The sequence below is a fragment of the Phyllobates terribilis genome, unplaced genomic scaffold (genome assembly GCF_046119375.1).
Source record: "Phyllobates terribilis strain yellow unplaced genomic scaffold, ASM4611937v1 Scaffold_3__8_contigs__length_932513732, whole genome shotgun sequence".
In the NCBI taxonomy this organism is placed as follows: domain Eukaryota; kingdom Metazoa; phylum Chordata; class Amphibia; order Anura; family Dendrobatidae; genus Phyllobates; species Phyllobates terribilis.
The window spans coordinates 906848956-906867907 of record NW_027362763.1 but is presented as its reverse complement, the minus strand read 5'-3'; the positions used below and the strand labels follow the sequence as shown (position 1 = coordinate 906867907).

At 41.6% G+C, this 18952-nt stretch overlaps 1 protein-coding gene across 5 annotated transcripts in view; it reads left to right on the top strand.

Annotated features, from left to right (window-relative positions):
• Positions 1-18952, top strand: part of LOC141257787 (uncharacterized) — a 1010546-nt gene that overhangs the window by 949713 nt on the left and 41881 nt on the right. The gene's annotated exons all lie outside the window — the stretch shown is intronic.

Below are 18952 nucleotides of genomic sequence, written 5' to 3'. Positions count from 1 at the left end.
AGTCACTGTGGTTACTGGCCTGCCACTCCGCATTTTGTCAGCCAACGGTGATGGCCCTTCCGCTGTGTTACAGCGACGAACCCATCGTCTAACAGTACTGACATCCACTGTTGCATCACCGGACACATTTTTCAGTCTCTCATGAATTCGAATGGGCGTTTCACCTTCTGCATGCAAGAATTCAATCACAGAACGTTGTCTAATACGAACATCGATGTCAGCCATTTTGCAAACGGATACAGTCCTGCCACCTGTTGGTGCAGGAAGTTGCAATTGCTGTGGATTGGAGAAGAAGGTTTGAGGAATTGTGCCAAATTCGAATATTTAACATAACTACCTTATTTAAGGAGAAAAAAAATAGGAGGCATTACTTATTGACTGACCCTCGTACTTTATTGGTAATAGTATATTTAGTTTAGTGATTTTTTGCTAATTTAAGTGCATAATTTCACCACCATCTTAACTTACCTCCCTGTGCTGCCTTATGCTCTTCATATTAATTGGCTTTTCACATATTGACTTTAGATATATACAGCGGGTGAAATAAGAATTTAACACGTCACCAATTTTCTAAGTAAATACATTTCTAAAAGGTGCTATTGACGTGAAATTCTCACCAGATGGTTGGTAACAAGCCGTCCAATCCACACAGGAAAAACAAAATATCAAACCATAGATTTCCATAAATTACCATCTTTTTTGGACTATAAGCTGCATCGGACCATAAGACGTACCTAAGTTTTAGAGGAGGATAATAGAAAAAAAAATTTTTGCAAAAAATGTGGTCATGATGCCCTGTTAAGGGGGAAGGGGTCTGCGGCTGACACCGTTATAGGGGTAATGTCCCCCAATTCTATTAACATCCCCCATCCTGGTATATGCAGACTCCTCCTTCCTGTTATACGTGGCCCTCATCACCATCATGACATGCATGGCACCCCTCATCCCCATCCTGGTATGCATAGCACCCCAATCCCCCATCCTGGTATGCATGGCACTCCCTGATCCCCATCCTGGTATGCAAGGCACCCCTCATCCCTCTTCCTGGTATGTATGGCACGCTTTATCCCTCTTCCTGGTATGCATGGCATCCTTATCCCTCATCCTGGTATGCATGGCCCCCTCATCCCTCTTCCTGGCATACTTGGCACCCCTCCATCCTGGTATGCATGGCCCCCCTCATCTCTCTTCCTGGTATGCATGGCCCCCCTCATCCCTCTTCCTGGTATGCATGGCCGACCTAATCCCTCTTCCTGGTATGCATGGCCCACCTAATCCCTCTTCCTGGTATGCATGGCCACCCTCATCCCTCTTCCTGGTATGCATGGCCCCCCTCATCCCTGTTCCTGATATGCATGGCCCCCCTCATCCCTCTTCCTGGTATGTATGGCCCACCTAATCCCTGTTCCTGGTATGCATGGCACCCCCTGATCCTAATCATGCTGCACACAAAAAAGAAACAATTATACTCACCTCCTCTCTGCCCAGCGCTGCGTCCTGCTCTGCTGGCGACACTGACCTCACTGTGTGAGCCGCGCATGGCGTCACTGCCATGCACCCTCACACTGTGAGATGCTGTGCCGGAATAGTCACTGCTCCCCAAGGCGGGACTACGGATGTGGGGAGCAGTGACCATTCACTCACCTTAATAGCGTGCACACTGTACCAGCAGCATGGCTCCTGCTGCGGCTCTGTGGTCTCGTGTGCCCGCTGTTAAAAAACATGGGAGTGGATTGCAGTGAATATTCATGGTCTTTAATAGCGGGCACACATGACCGCAGAGCCGCAGTAGGAGCCGCGCTGTGGGTACAGTGTGCACGCTATTAAGAAATGAATATGCATTGCTCCCCACTCCAAAATTTGAGGAAAAAAGTGCGTTTTATAGTCTGAAAAATACGGTAGATTATGTGTAATAATAAAAAGTGCGTAGAGTAATTCACCGCACACTCTTGGATTTGAAGATAGCAAAATACTTTATTTAGTGCAAAGCAAATATGCAAAAACTTCAATGGTGTTTGGAGGTGAGCAACAGACTAAAGATGTTTCAACCCTTCCTCGGTCTTTGTCACAAGTCGCTTTGGATGATGCAGCTGTGCCACATTCCCACATCTGTGTCAGTGGTGTCTTCAAGACTCCTCCTGTATTGAGAAATTAGTTGCATGCATTGCTCAGGTGTGATTTTGGCCCATTCTTCCACACAAACACTCTTCCAGTCCTGAAGGTCCCGTGTGCTCCTTCTACAACCCCTGGCAAAAATTATGGAATCACCGGGCTTGGAGGATGTTCATTCAGTTGTTTAATGTTATTGAAAAAAAGCAGATCACAGAAATGGCACAAAACTAAAGTCATTTCAAATGGCAACTTTATGGCTTTAGGAAACACTAAAAGAAATCAAGATTAAAAATGTGGTACTCAGTAAGGGTAATTTTTTTCAGACCAAACAGAAGGAAAAAATTATGGAATCACTCAATTCTGAGGAAAAAAATATGGAATCACCCTGTAAATTTTCATTTCCTAAACTAACACTTGTATCAAATTAGATCTGCTCGATAGTCTGCATCTAAAAAGGAGTGATCACACCTTGGAGAGCTGTTGCACCAAGTGGATTGACATGAATCAAAAAAAAAAAGAAGGTAAATCATCACGCAATGTTGCAAAAGATGTTGGTTGTTCACAGTCAGCTGTGTCTAAAATCTGGACCAAATACAAACAACATGGGAAGGTTGTTAAAGGCAAACATACTGGTAGACCAAGGAAGACATCAAAGCGTCAAGACCAGAAACTTAAAGCAATATGTATCCAAAACAGGAAATGCACAACAAAACAAATGAGGAACGAATGGGAGGAAACTGGAGTCAATGTCTGTGACCGAACTGTAAGAAAGCGCCTAAAGGAAATGGGATTTACATACAGAAAAGCTAAACATAAGCCATCATTAACACCTAAACAGAAAAAAACAAGGTTACAATGGGCTAAGGAAAAGCAATAGTGGACTGTGGATGACTGGATGAAAGTCATAGTCAGTGATGAATCGCAAATCTGCATTGGGCAAGGTGATGATGCTGGAACTTTTGTTTTGTGCCGTTCCAATGAGATTTATAAAGATGACTGCGTGAAGAGAACATGCAAATTTCCACAGTCATTGATGATATGGGGCTGCATGTCAGGTAAAGGCACTGGGGAGATGGCTGTCATTACATTTTCAATAAATGCCCAAGTTTACATTGATATTTTGGACAGTTTTCTTATCATCAATTAAAAGGATGTTTGGAGATGATGACATTATTTTTCAAGCTGATAATGCATCGTGCCGTAGAGCAAAAACTGTGAAAACATTCCTTGAAAGAAGACACATGTTCAATGTCATGGCCTGCAAATAGTCCGGATCTCAATCCAATTGAAAATATTTGGTGGAAGCTGAAGAAAATGGTCCATGACAAGGCTCCAACCTGCAAAGCTGATCTGGCAACAGCAATCAGAGAAAGTTGGAGCCAGATTGATGAAGAGTACTGTTTGTCACTCATTAACTCCATGCCTGAGAGACTGCAAGCTGTTATTAAAGCCAGAGGTGGTGCAACAAAATACTAGTGATGTATTGGAGTATTCTTTTGTGTGTTTGTTTTTCATGATTACATAATTTTTTCCTCAGAATTGAGTGATTCCATAATGTTTTCCCTCTGCTTGGTCTGAAAAAAATTACCCTTACTGAGTATCACATTTTTTTCTTGATTTCTTTTAGTGTTTCTTAAAGCCATAAAGTTGCCATTTGAAATTACTTTAGTTTTGTGCCATGTCTGTGATCTGCTTTTTTTCAACAACATTAAACAACTGAATGAACATTCTCAGAGCCCGGTGAGTCCATATTTTTTGCCAGGGGTTGTATAAATGTTCTATTGGATTCAGGTCAGGTGCTTGGCTGGGCCATTCCATCAGCTTTATTTTCTCTCTAAAACCAATTGAGAGTTTCCTTGGCTGTGTGTTCGGGATCATGGTCTTGCAGAAATGTCTACCCTCGTTTCATCTTAATCACATATTTTTATTAAGAATGTCTCGATACGTTTCCATTTATCCTTCCTTCAATTAAATGAAATTTGCCAGTGCCGTATGCTGAAAAACAGCCCCACATCATGATGTTCCCACCTCCAAACTTCACTGTTGGTATGGTGTTTTTGGGGCGATATGCAGTACCTTTTAGCCTCCAAGCATGGTGTGTATTATGGCATCCAAAGAGTTCAATTTTGGTTTCACCTGACTAGACTATATTCGCCCAGTATTTCACAGGTTTGTCTAAATGTTGTTGAATAAACTGTAAAACGCGGTTGAACAAGCTGTTTGTTCAGCAATAGAGTCTTGCATGACGAGCGTGAATTCATGGAGGTTGAGTTGATTACTTATCGTTTTCTTGAAACAACCGTACCTGCTAATTCCAGGTCTTTCTGTAGTTCTCCATAAGTGGTCCTTGGCTCTTGGATAACTCTTCTGATAATTCTATTTACTCCTCTATCTGAAATCTTGTGGGGAGCACCAGGTTGTGGCCGGTTTAGGAGAAATTATATTCTTTCTACTTTCATATTATGGCCCCAACAGTGCTCACCTGTACTGGACCTTCAGTACTTTACAAATTCTTCTGTAACACATGGCATCAGTATGTTTTGCTACAGTAAGGTTGCAAAGGTCTTGAGACAGCTTACTGGTTTTACTCATTGTGACGACATACTTTCTGTAGGCCAGGAGCAATATACCTTTATTTTTATGTTGACTTTTGAACCTGTGTTCTTTCTTTGGTTGCTAAACACAGACTATTGTTCATATAATCCTGAATGCTGAGCACTTGATATTGGTAACTGATGAATGGCTGCTATTCACACACATCAGCTCTTACAACGTATCGTCTGCCAGTTTTGCAATACCGTTTTGGGGGAGGATGAGCTGTGAATATTCGAGCATTGTAAATTAATATCTTGATCCCTGACCTTTGACCTGTGAATGATGGCTTGAAAGGACAAATGTGAACTATAAAAAGGAGGTCTCTGCGTCTGTTCAAAAAGATACTACAGGATGACAGCCTAAGGGACCACAGCCCTGACTGGAAAGATACAGAACCGCTCCATTGACTATTGCTGAACTCTCAGAGACCATTTGAAGAATCCAGGTTGGAACGATTAGGTCACCTGGCCACATATCTCATGACTCTAATCCCAGCAGGCCAGTGGAAGTGTGAGACTCTGTAGGTTGAACCACCTTGTGTGTTTGCTGAGACTGTTCTATATGTTAATTATTGCTGGTTGTTCAATAAATTATTGCCACACTGTTTACTATCACCCTGTGTTGTCTGAGTAGTGTTCTGCCCACAGAAGACCCAGTGTCTACTCACCCATTATCATGAGATGTTTCTTGTGTGGCACCTTGGTAATGAGACACCTTTTTATAGACCATCAGTTGAACCAGCTGATATTACTCACTAAGTGGCAGGATAGCTTTCTAATTACTGATAGATTTCAGCTGGTGTTCTGACTTACCATGGCCTTTTGGACCTCACTCTTCATGTGTGCAATACCTTTTCCCTGTGTCATTTCTCATTCTATAACAATTTATTTACTTGCCTGTATGGATTGGATGGGTTGTTACCAACATCTGGTGATAATTTCATGTCATTAGCACCTTTAGAAATATATTTACTTAGAAATTTTGTGACATGTTCAATATTTATTCCCCCCTGCAGTTTGCTACATCATTTTTTGCACAATTAGTTTTTTTCTACTAAAGTTTATATTTCGCAAGTCATCACCTTCCATGACACCACATTAGGAGGTTGATTTCTAGACTCAATTAGGGACAGGAAACACAAAAAAGTTAAATAGCCCCACACCATCCTCTAGCCTCAGTGTTTTTCCCTGTGGGGCATGAAGATGTTATCCAGCAGTGCCCTGGAGCCAGTAGAAGATGCAGTTTCCCTATTTTTTCCTTTTATACAGAGCAGCTAAGGTCAATTACTCGCCTTCTCCCTCTCAAAATCTGCTCCAGTCTCCCTTAAGGACTGCTACCGTCTCTCCTGTGCCTTCTGGTAATGCAAAGTGGTTTCCAGGATGCAGTCTTCGAAGAGCTTCTCAAGCCTTGCCTCTCCTCCCCTCCTCCATGATCCTGTCGGGTCCTTTGCAGGTCTGTGGTGTGGAAAGCAGCTGTGTGAGGGGAAGGCAGACGCACCACACACGATTGATTTTGACTTCTGGTTGCGTTCCACACTGCGTTGTAACGCACCTGCAGATTATGGAACTCAGGAGATCAGCGGCTCCGGTCTGTCACCTCCAGTAGCATTGTCCTGGTCCATAGTGTACCGCTGGACCTTTTGGAGTATTGGGGAGGACGCCGCGCTACTTCCCAGTAACTTGCCTATAAGTGACCCTGACTGACAACAGCCTAAGGTAGGACCAATATTTCTTTATAAAACCATACCTGCCACTGAGGGTATGTCTTCTCACTCAGTATCTGCAAAGCTTACCGCGAACCCCAGCCAAATAACTACACTGCTCAAAAAAAATAAAAGGAACACTTAAACAACAGAGTATAACTCCAAGTAAATCAAACTTCTGTAAAATCAAACTGTCCACTTAGGAAGCAACACTGATTGACAATTTCACATGCTGTTGTGCAAATGGAATAGACAATAGATGGAAATTATTGGCAATTATCAAGACACACTCAATAAAGGAGTGGTTCTGCAGGTGGAGACCACAGACCACATCTCAGTACCAATGCTTTCTGGCTGATGTTTTGGTCACTTTTGAATATTGATTGTGCTTTCACACTCGTGGTAGCATGAGACGGACTCTACAACCCACAGAAGTTGCTCAGGTAGTGCAGCTCATCCAGGATGGCACATCAATGCAAGCTGTGGCAAGAAGGTTTGCTGTGTCTGTCAGCGTACTGTCCAGAGGCTGGAGGCGCTACCAGGAGACAGGCCAGTACACCAGGAGACGTGGAGGGGGCCGTAGGAGGGCAACAACCCAGCAGCAGGACTGCTATCTCCGCCTTTGTGCAAGGAGGAACACTGCCAGAGCCCTGCAAAATGACCTCTAGCAGGCCACAAATGTACATGTGTCTGCACAAACGGTTAGAAACCGACTCCATGAGGGTGGTATGAGGGCCCGACGTCCACATATGGCCCAACACCGTGCAAGACGCTTGGCATTTGCCACAGAACACCAGGATTGGCAAAGTCGCCACTGGCACCCTGTGCTCTTCACAGATGAAAGCAGGTTCACACTGAGCACATGTGACAGACGTGACAGAGTCTGGAGACGCTGTGGAGAGCGATCTGCTGCCTGCAACATCCTTTAGCATGACCGGTTTGGCAGTGGGTCAGTAATGGTGTGGCATTTCTTTGGAGGGCCGCACAGCCCTCCATGTGCTCACCAGAGGTAGCCTGACTGCCATTAGGTACCGCGATGACATCCTCAGACCCCTTGTGAGACCATATGCTGGTGCGGTTGGCCCTGGGTTCCTCCTAATGGAGGACAATGCCAGACCTCATGTGGCTGGAGTGTGTCAGCAGTTCCTGCAAGATGAAGGCATTGAAGCTATGGACTGGCCCGCCCGTTCCCCAGACCTGAATCCGATTGAGCACATCTAGGACATCATGTCTGGCTCCATCCACCAATGTCACGTTGTACCACAGACTGTCCAGGAGTTGGCGGATGCTTTAGTCCAGGTCTGGGAGGAGATCCCACATGAGACCATCCGCAACCTCATCAGGAACATGCCCAGGCATTATAGGGAGGTCATACAGGCACGTGGAGGCCACACACAATACTGAGCCTCATTTTGACTTGGTTTTAAAGGACATTACATCAAAGTTGGATCAGCCTGTCTTGTGTTTTTCCACTTTAATTTTGGGGGTGACTCCAAATCCAGGCCTCCATTGGTTAATAAATTTGATTTCCATTGATGATTTTTGTGTGATTTTGTTGTCAGCACATTCAACTTTGTACAGAACAAAGTATTCAATGAGAATATTTCATTCATTCAGATCTAGGATGTGTGATTTGGGTGTTCCCTTTATTTTTTGAGCAGTGTATTTTCCGGTTATGGGTAACCCTTTTTTGGTGCAGGTGACCTATATTTATTTCTCCTCTTTTTCCTGCAAGAGGACAAGGATCACCAAAAGATAAAACTGCAAATTGTAAATGTGCCATTTACTGTAAAAATTTTCCAATTTATTAAAAAAACTGTCAATATTGTACAGGAAAAAAACAAACACTGACATAAGAAATGAAGGACATAATTCAGCAGGAGATACAGACCTCCAGTTTCCTCCTTTAAATTCCAGTCTCTGGTACCACATATGATCTTCTATTAGAAGAGGATTCATAATCAGGAGAAACCCAAGTCTCAGTTTGAGGAAATGCTGAAGAAAGGAGCGTTAACCCTTGCTCCCAACAAGGACAGCCCAAAACGAAATTTTTGACATATTAACATTCAAAAGAAAATTGGTATTACACATACATGAGAATATTCAGAATGAATGGAAATTCCTCGAAAAAATTGTTTGGTATCCCCAAATGAGCTAAAAGACAGATTTCCCCTAGAGGAAGAAGTAGCTAAAATGACTGAGAGGATTCTACTTTTTGAAGATTCATAGCAGTTTAAAGACCAGATGGATCGAAAGATGGACAGTGTTGAAGAAATCTTGGGAAACCTTAGCAGCGTTAAGAACAAATGTCGTTACCACATGCATTTCAAGATCTGTTTCTGTAGCTGAACCAACTTGAGAATCCTCTTCGAATACGCACACCTAGAAAAGATTTTTTTTTTTTAGCCTGTTTGACTGATTCAGCCAAGTCATATGCTAGAAATCCTGTGGCTTTCTGGAGAAGCAGAGTAGCAGCCAAATCTTCGATACTGTCAAATACAACGAGACTGGCAGCATGGCTAAAGATGTGGAACAGAGATGTGGTTTCCAAATAAATTTTCTCTATTCACTTCCAGAGAGAATAGGTGTGCGATCCAGGCTTACTGGAGAAAGCATCAGACAAAAAGAAATCATTGCCTTCACAAAGATGACTTTTGTCCGCCACAAAGCCACCACCCCCCTCACTCAGTACAAGAGGAAAGGAAAGACCATCCCTTTAAGGCCACACTCACATGTTCAGTATTTTACATCAGTATTTGTAAGCTAAAACCAGGAGTGGCACAATCAGAGAAAAAAAGTATAATAGAAACACGTGCATCACTTCTGCATCTTTCACCCACTCCTGGTTTTGGCTTACGAACACCAATTTAAAATACTAACCAAAACACTGAATGTGTAAATGTGGCTACCATCAACTTGCAGGACACCTACCACCCCCCCCCCCCCATCCAGCTTACTGGAAATTCCAGTTTATCAATACAATTAGATTCAGCATTTTCAATTCATTGTTCTACCATCCTGATTTTCCTCAGCACATTTTTAAAAATAATCATGGCAGAGGTAATGGTATTCATCAGAAAACATAACATTTGCCCTTTTCTGGATATTTTTATTTTTTAAATAAATGGCCCCTTCTGCTTTACTCCTCATATCACCTAGAAAGCACACGCCAGGTTCTAAGTTCTCTAGGTTGGCTAATCCATGTTTAGAAATTGGACTTGATCCCTTCCACATGAAAGGTTTTCCCAAGTATTCTTTGCAATTTTCAGGAACACCTTTCTACCAAAAGGAAAAACCGATACATATAAAGTCCAAAATATCTATTCTACAAAACAGGAAACTGTTCTAGAGGTTTGCAGTATCATTCCTGGCGTAATGTATCCCAGGCAGTAGACTGGTCTCGGGGCCATGCAAGTATTTTACAAACTCTCATTCTTTTATGTTGGGACAGATCCCCAGGTCTCTGAACAAGATTATGTGGTCCAATTGAATGAAACCTTCACTCCTTTGATGACAGAGTCCAAGAAACTTAGAGGAATACCTTAAAATTAATCTCTAATAACAGATACCAGCAAGAGAGGATAGGTAGCCACGGTCTCCCGAACCGCAATCCAGGAGACCTGGTCTTGAGAGACAAATCATCAGTTGTCCGTCAGAATTAAGCCGTGGAGGAGGCCTCTGACTATATGAGGTTGTGTGTTTATCTGTTGAGACCATCAAATTAATCACCCAGTCCCCCCCCTTTTTTCCCCATTTTAGTACTCTAGTACTGTTGGTATTGATTATGCTTGATCTGTGATTCCTTGTCTTTCTATGCACTATGTCAAATGGCTTTTTGCGGTATCGAAGCACCAATGTTACTGATTTGTACAGACCTGGTATTAAATTATGGGACATATTTGGTTTCTATATCTTTTGATTTTAGTGGCTGATTTCATACACTCCAGCCTAGGGTATATATGGGACATTTTTAAGGGGAGTCGTCAAGGAGCGGGGGTACCACATTGCATCCAAGCTAGGGTGCAAACCTCCGCAGTCAGGTAGGGACACCTATTCGGGAGAGAATAGGGTGAAAGAGTTGTCACCTATAACGTGGCAAAGAAAAGAACCCGCATTGTCTGTTTTTTGTTTAATATCTAATGTTGTGCCACTATTTTCAAGACGCTGTACGCATCAGATTAAGGCCAAAAAAATAAATGTGCCTGGTTATGTGTTGAGTTTTTATGGTATTATAGGACTGTTTATATTGATACTATCTACATATCAGATTTGATCAGCTGCTGCTTTGGACTGTTTGAGATATTTTCCATAATCTAATAGGTTAATTCCATTAGGGTCTTATTGTGACCTGGTGTTTTTGGCCAAGCTTGCTCGATTTTGCTGGGAGCTTGGTTGGCATCTCCGGTAGTATCCTCTTTGCCCAAGATTAAGGACTAGTAGGGAACTTCAGCGAGAGCCGTCTGTGAGCGGGGGCGCCACATAGCGTCCAAGCTAGGGAGCAAACCTCCGCAGCATGGTAGGAATAACCTTTTAGGGTTTAAGTAGGGTAAGATTACCATTTTACCCTACTTAAAACCTAAAAGGTTATTCCTACCATCCAGTCATATCTATTTTCCATAAATGCCTCTTAACACTTGTGTTTTTTGATTAATGGTATTTTTTCTGGTTTTCGACTATTTTAAATTGACATAATAAATATTATATTTTAAAGGGTATTCTATTTGATAAGCCACGGAAGAGTCAAGCACTTGGGCAATTATTCAGACATCTTTTGGAGTGGACCTGCTCCAAACAACTCCTCAATAAACTGTGCACATACCCTCAGTTTCTAGTAGAGTCGACTTAATGAAAACAAATCTGGAGGTTAATAAACACCATGATGCGAGTTCAAACATTTTATTTATATAAAATTCATTAACAAAGAGCTTTAAAAAATATCTGCATTATTTACAGCTATATTGCACAAGGAAAGTGGCAATTACCCTGTCCAAAGAAATCAGTGCAAAACACAATTAAGCCAGGGACAATTGCATGACAATAAAATGCTACATATACGCTGGGTCCTATGTGAAAGGCATTAGTGATCATTCAGAACAAGGCTCTCTGAAATCTACTGTCCTAAACATATTGATGGAGAGAAACCATTGAGTTACAATTGGAGGAAGTTGCCCACTAGTGTTGGAAAAGCCCCTTAAGAACAATACATCGCTGAGGTGGCACAATAGGCATCTTCTTGGCTATATACTAGAAAGAAATCCATTCCATGTGGGAAATTTTAATGTTGTAGGTTAAAAATAAAAACATTAGGTTGGTCACTTTAATTATAGGTGGCAGAAAAGTGCCAAAACAAATGCTGCTACTGTAACATGGATCATCACTCACATCTTTAGATCTGTAAATGGATGTAACAACCACTAAATTGTGTGCGTCTGGCACAATCTGTAGACCCAGCATGTAGGTGTCAAATATAGTCAAATATATGAGGGGGGTGTGAGGTTTGGAAAAGGTTTTCCTTTATTTTTGCATGAAAGAAATGATCAAAATCTTATGCCAATGCACCATATAGCCGACATGATTACAACTCTACTGTGTCTTGGCTGCGGATATTTTGACAAACAGGTAGCAGTTCTGTCAGATCTCAGCTTTTATTCCCTGTTATTACCTCCCACAAAATGGCAATGTAACAATTTCTAAGATTTGGTCAGATCCCCATGTCAAAAAGGGTTCCTCCAATAGAGTAGAGTTAAGTTAGAAGTTTGGAAATCACTGGAAATTTTCCTAACCTTCAACCTTTATTTGGAGGTCTCATTTAAGCAGTTCCTCACTGGGCGCAAACATAACATTCTTATAGAATATGAAAGTGCTGGTAAATATTGTAACACTGGTGAGTTATTAAAAAAATATGAAAATACTGATACCCTGTAATGTGTCCACATCAAGGTTGAATTCTTACTGCTTTTCAGTAGCTTTGCTCTCCTGTCTGTCCTCCATGAGAGGAACGATCTAAAATGATAAAGTCCAGGTTTAATGATAAATGACACTAGGACAGATCCTCCTAACAGTATAAGCCCATTAAAGCAAGAAACCAGTATTGGTTTAGAATAAGGATGGAAACATTCTCAAGATGTTGGAGACCACAATCAGAAAATTGGGGAAAATTCTTGGTGAAATACACCATAAATTCATGATGTTTTAACATAGTAAACCTTTGTTTAAACATAAAATAAAAAGTGCAAATGAAATCTAAGTAGTCAGGATTGATCTCAACAATCCACAACAAAAGGAAAAAAAGATCTTGGGAGTGGTAGAGGGCTGTGGGATTTGATGAAGAGCTAACATAGTAGTGCAAATAAGGTACGCCAAAGAGCTATAATGGATTCTTGTGTTATTTCATCGCCCCTTACCAAGAGTGGACAAAAAGCAAATCAGTACTTCAACACTGTATATAAAGAAAACTGAAGATCTACAGTATTGTAATGTCACCATCAATACATCAAAGACGCAATGTATGATGCTGGCCGAAATCCCACAAAGACTTATTTTATGCATTATACTCTTAGTATGGCAAAAGTGCAAAGGGCATTTAAAAAAAAAAAAAGAAGAGTGGGTGGAGACAATTGTACAGCTAGTGCTCAATTAAAAAAGGAAAAAGCAGGTCAGTGGTACAAGACAGCAGTAAATCCAAATCAGATTGGATAATTACTTAATTGGGACTTTTCAGCAAATTACATTTGTCACCTACTGTATACAAAAGGTCGCTGGGGCCCCCACTAAGATCACTTAAATGGAGGTCCTCATCTTCTTTCATCCTAGCCACTTTCCAGGTTGAATGGAGTGCTGCTTAGGTGTACACCCACCTGGTGTATTCAGTATGTGCTGCACTCTTATCTCCATTAGTCTCGTGAACAATGAATAGAGTGCACATCTTATTCTGGATGAAAGCTAGGAGGAGCATTCTAGTAATGGCAGGCTGTGATCAGAGAATATATTATAGATAGATGACAAGAGACATTCTTTGAAAATTCCATAAAATGACAGGAGAAAAAAAAAATGTAAATTAAATAATGTGAATGACAAATATACAACCAGTTAAAAAGTACAAGGAAATAAATGTAATTACAGGTAATATACAGTATGTACATTTTCTTCAACTTTTCCCTATTCTTATAACAGTTTCGAGAAGGGGGAAAACCTTGCCAACTTTTACTTAAATTATTGTTAAATTTAACGCCAAGAGTAAGCGAGCTGCAACCTGTTAAACGTGGTTAATAAATATACAAGGGGACGTGGGCTCAGATGCATCATGTAGTCCTACAATATACAGTTTTTAGCACTACATCTCCAGCATGCTGGAAGTGTCTAAATTCAGAAACTGAACCAACTATTGCCATACACCATTGTCAATATACGGATCTCAGAACAAAGAAAACAGACTGAACACCAAAATGTGGCTCAGTTGCATCTGTAATGTTATACATTATTTACATTTAAAAAAAAAAAACTTAGAAATCACAGCTAAAAAAAGTTTATATTTTCCCTTCCCACAAAAAGGGAAATTTCCTTGTATAAAAGAACTATAGGTCATAACAAGGAGAGAAAGCAAAGCTATACAGGAACTTGGAGACCATCTTTGTGTTGCCATCTCCACTATTTGCAATGTCCACTAGCTAAAATTAAAGCACATCCATAGATTTAATCTCTACCTATCAAATGGAGAAATGCCATATATTTAGATTTTTGTGCTGCTCAGATACAATTTCTTGGCATTTCTTGCAGTTAACTATCCCAATCAGTTTTACAACGGATAAATCTTACAGTCTTGGCAATATAACAACCGCTAAAACTTGTGCTGCCATATACGACTATGCTGTTCTCCACGGCACACAGCACGGGTTAAGGCATCATAAGTGGCATGGGAGGTTTCAATCTGATTATCCTTTACGAGCACCAATGGTACAATATGATTGCACTACGTTAATACACACAGGATGATGAGAAGAACGAACACCAACTTGTTAAATCTTCCACTGTCGCAATACAAAAGGTCAAGTCTAAATATTGCATTTTGAAAAATTTTGCACTTCTCAGAAAAAAAAAAAATCTATAGGTGGCAGATAAAGAAAACATACTAGACTATGCAGCTCAATATGGCTGGCCAAGCATCTCAAGACTGTGCCATGATAAATTAAGAATGGAGGTAACCGTGTTCTTGGCACTTATTTGTTGTAAGGCACTTGGAGAAGTACATGGAAAAGACGTGATCTGAAGGGTTTGCATGGAGTGCTATAAGACATGCGAGATCCCAGGTAATGCTCTAAAGCTGGGTGGCCAAAGTGTTGCCAGTCCGAAAAATTCAGAAGCCATTATGAATGATGACCTCAGAAATCAGTGTTAAGCTAACAGGATCCTGGGACCCTATTCAATCCATTATATTATATGGTCACATGTCAAAAATGGAGAATAGAGCAAAATTGCCTTGGGAATCTGAATCCCAAGTTCTATGAGGTAATGCACAACTTCAACAATATCTTTGGTTAAAACCAGGTTTTTAAAAAGGCACATAGAAATTTATGTTTCATGTAAATTAAAAGTCTTCAGCATTAATTAAAGAGGTTGTCCAGTCACTATGTGGCTGCAGACCTAAAGATGCTCACATTTCATGCAGCACACTGTGAAGATTCTCCTGTGCTGACAGAGCAGTCACGTGACTGCAAGTATGCAAAATGCATTCTTCTGGTCACATTCGGACTAGACGTGCTGTCTCGCTCAATACAAGTGAATTGAGCGAGGCTGCACACATGATAGAATGTGGCAGGGAGTATGAATATTGCATACTAGCGGTCACATGACCACTCAGTCCACCGCCACTGAAGAAGTCTCACAGCGCGCTACAAGGATTCACAAGTCACTTTGTGACTGCAGACTTTCGTGATAATAATCACTTTAATGCCATGAACATTCTTCTACAGCTAGCAGTAAAGACTTGTAACACAAGATACAAGTTTTTTTTTGGGGAAAAGCAGAAGAGCAGATTACAGCGATCAGTATTTGTACGGACAAGGATGCACACACTGGTAACCAATCTCCTGACCTGAACTTGACATCCTCATATGAGACTGCAGAGTTTGGGACAGCAGACCTGTGACCACTCTGTGCACCACAGACAGTGACCCAATATGTCAACCTTAAAGACAGCAGTCAGGCCTTGATGTCACATCTTTACTTGTTTTTGACCATATACAGTGCTGTAATTTCACATGAACTCTACTTTAACACCATACTAAAAGCCTGAGAACTGTGCTATTCAGTTGCAATAAGTGAAGCTGGTGTATGGAAACTACCTCAAATGTCACCTTAAGGGGGAGGGTATTCCAAGTCAAAGGTTCTCAACTTCATAGTCAGTGGGTATTTGACCTCTGGGACCCCACCAATCTTAACGGAGAGGCAGCAGTTATTGCATTTCCTTAGAGGCAGGCATTTTTGTATCCAGGGCTGTGGAGTCTGTATAAAAGGGACCGACTCCTAAAATATGTAATAAATTGGGTACAGTAGTTCAATGCAGCTTGTGGGGAATATTTTTCATAAGAATTTGGGAAAGTTATGAAATGTCCTATAAATGTCTGTCCTATTCCGGATCTAAGGGTCTAGACTTTTAGCTGAGATTAATCTGTGCTTCAGTAAATTGATCACTTAACCCTAGAACGCATACCTGGGGCCTCGCAGGCCCGCCCTGTTAATTGTTTTCTATTTTCTGCAAGATTACTTTAGTTAGAATTTTGAAACTCTAGGTATTCCTCAGGTATATAGCGGTTTGTCATTTTTGTTTGATTTATTCCATGTTATTTGCACATGGGCCTAAAAGGCCCCAGGTATGTGAAAAAGTAGATTTTTATGGTCATATGCATTCTAGGTTAAACATGAGCCATGAATGAGGGAGTCGGAGTCATGGAAATTGAGGAGTCGGAGGTTTGGCTTACCGACCCCACAGCCCTGTGTTTAACTGCAGGTACTGTCAATTGAATGGGCATGTTCTAGTTTGCTGTGCAGCTGGTGGCTGAGCATCCTGTGCAGGGGAAAACTAGTCAAGGAAAAGCAACACTAAGTCAGTCCCAGAGGTTGGACCCACAAAATCATGACCGCGATATACCATCACGTTATAAATGGGAATATCCCTTTACAGAAAATAAAAATAGAGCATCAGAAGAAATAAGGATAGGTCTTTGATTTGGTGTGGCATCATAGAAAATGTGTTAACCAGTGATTAAATCAATCTCATTAAATGGATAAATCCATAAGATTAGGCAATATATTTCATGACAAAGCAGTTTATTAGAATTGTTGCAGATTGATTCGCAGAACCCAGTCCAGTGTAACGTCATGCCACAACGATGATTTTGCACCAGGACAGTTAATTAAATGAAGAGCCATGGATGCCAGGTGCTGGTTTCCAGAGCTCCTATCCAATGCCAAAAGATTGACTAAATTGCTGGACCGCATTCTGCGAATTAAAACACTAGCTCCACCACTTTCACAAGGTTTTCTTGTTCATTAGCGCCACCAATGAGACTTTGGCTTTTTTTGTTTGTTTTTTTAACAAGTGTCACAACTAACAACGACCTCTAAAGCCCCCGTCACACTAAGCGAGATTGCTAGCGAGATCGCTGCCGAGTCACAAGTTTTGTGACGCAACAGCGACCTCAGCAGCGATCTCGCTACGTTTGACACTTAGCAGCGACCAGGCCCCTGCTGTGAGATCTCTGGTCGTGTCGGAATGGTCTGGACATTTCTTTGATCGTTGAGGCCCCGCTGGGTAGCATGCATTGGTGTGTGACCTTACCAAAGACCTTGTTGATGACTCAGACACAGAAACACATAGGCGTGCATCGTTATACAGGTCGCCGCATCGTTGCTGCGTCGTTGGGAAGATCTGACTGTTTGACATCTCACCAGCGACCACATGGCGATGCAGCAACGATCCCTGACAGGTCGTATCGTTGTCGGGATCACTGTAGCGTCGCTTAGTGTGACGGGGCCTTAAGACATGTCAGTCTTGGAAAATGTGAGAAAATGTTCTCAGACTGCCATTGTTTGCCAGGTGAAACATTAATAACCTTTGAGTCATGTTGCAGGATTAGCAGGACCTTTCAACACAGAGGGTCCTACTCTTCTAAGTCAATGCCTTTCCTATGGCGGAGTAGAATTATTTATATACAAAGGGAGGGAAGTAGAGAGAAAAAATAAAGTAAAAATACAATACTAACCTACCCAAATCAATAGAAACATGGCATTACAAGAGATCCTTGTACCTGTTCATACTGAAATGGCAGTGAAGGTGACAGCTAGCACTGTCTGGTTTCACAAGCTCCTATGGATATCCATGGTGACATACTACAAACCAACTCTTTCTGGCCTGCAGGTAAAAACTCATTGGTTCCCTAACATACATATGTTATGTAGGAGTCGTCCATAGAGTTGTTTTTTGTAGCCTTACCAAGCAGACACATACATCGAAATTAGGACTGTAGCCACAAAATAAGATGTACGAAAATTTTAGGGGAGACCTTCCAGCTCTCCTGTCCTGTCGTTTAGCAAATTTAATTTTCTGGACTATCATTCTCAGAAATGTCAACACAGCTATGAAAAAAGATGCACAAGAATTGTTATTCCATAGGAAATACACATATTTCCCGAAATAAAAAGTTGTAAAAGCTGTTGAGTTCCTCAAGAGAGAGCAGGAAAAAATAAAAATAAAAAAATCCACGATTGCAGAAGAACACATTCCATTAAAGAGAAACTTTGTAATAATACCTTCCCGTCTGCAATGATCCATTATCAATTCAATGGTAAAATCTGTATGCAGTGAACCAAATATGTTACATTACTGAGATGGCCGTTACTACTGATTAGATTCTGTAGAGGAAGAAGGAGCAATGCTTCTAGGCTTCTCACCCCTCCCGCTACTTAGAAATATAGCAGTAGCAGCTGCCCTTTCCATCTCCAATTTAAAGGGAATCTGTCACCCCCTGGGAGATATCAGACCTCTACTATGGTCATACAGGTTATAGAAAAGTAAATCTATACATACCTGTATGGCCCATAGCAGATGTTTGATTACAGAGAAACGTTTTTATCGCCTCTGTTTTCCACAGGCTCAGCGTCCCCCAGATGCCAAGAAATCCCCGCCTATATGCTTAATTACCATATCCCCCTGCTCCCTGACATGAACAAAGCACTACTCACAGAGCGTGCTTTGCTTCCTCCCAGCCCGCCTCTCTGTGCTCTGCACCGCAGGAATCTATTGCACAGTCGCCAGAAGTGACCATGACTCCCCGGCGCCTGCGCAATAGAACCCTGCGGCGCAGTACACGGAGAGAAGGGCCGGGAGGAAGCAAAGTTCGCTCTATATGCCCAGGAAGTCATGGAGCACAGTGCACGTCACAGGGCCCTGTGATGTGCAGGAGAGTGTGTGGGGGGTGGAATATGCTAACTAAGCACACAGGGAGGGATTTAGGGGAATAATAAACACATAGGTGGGGATTTCTT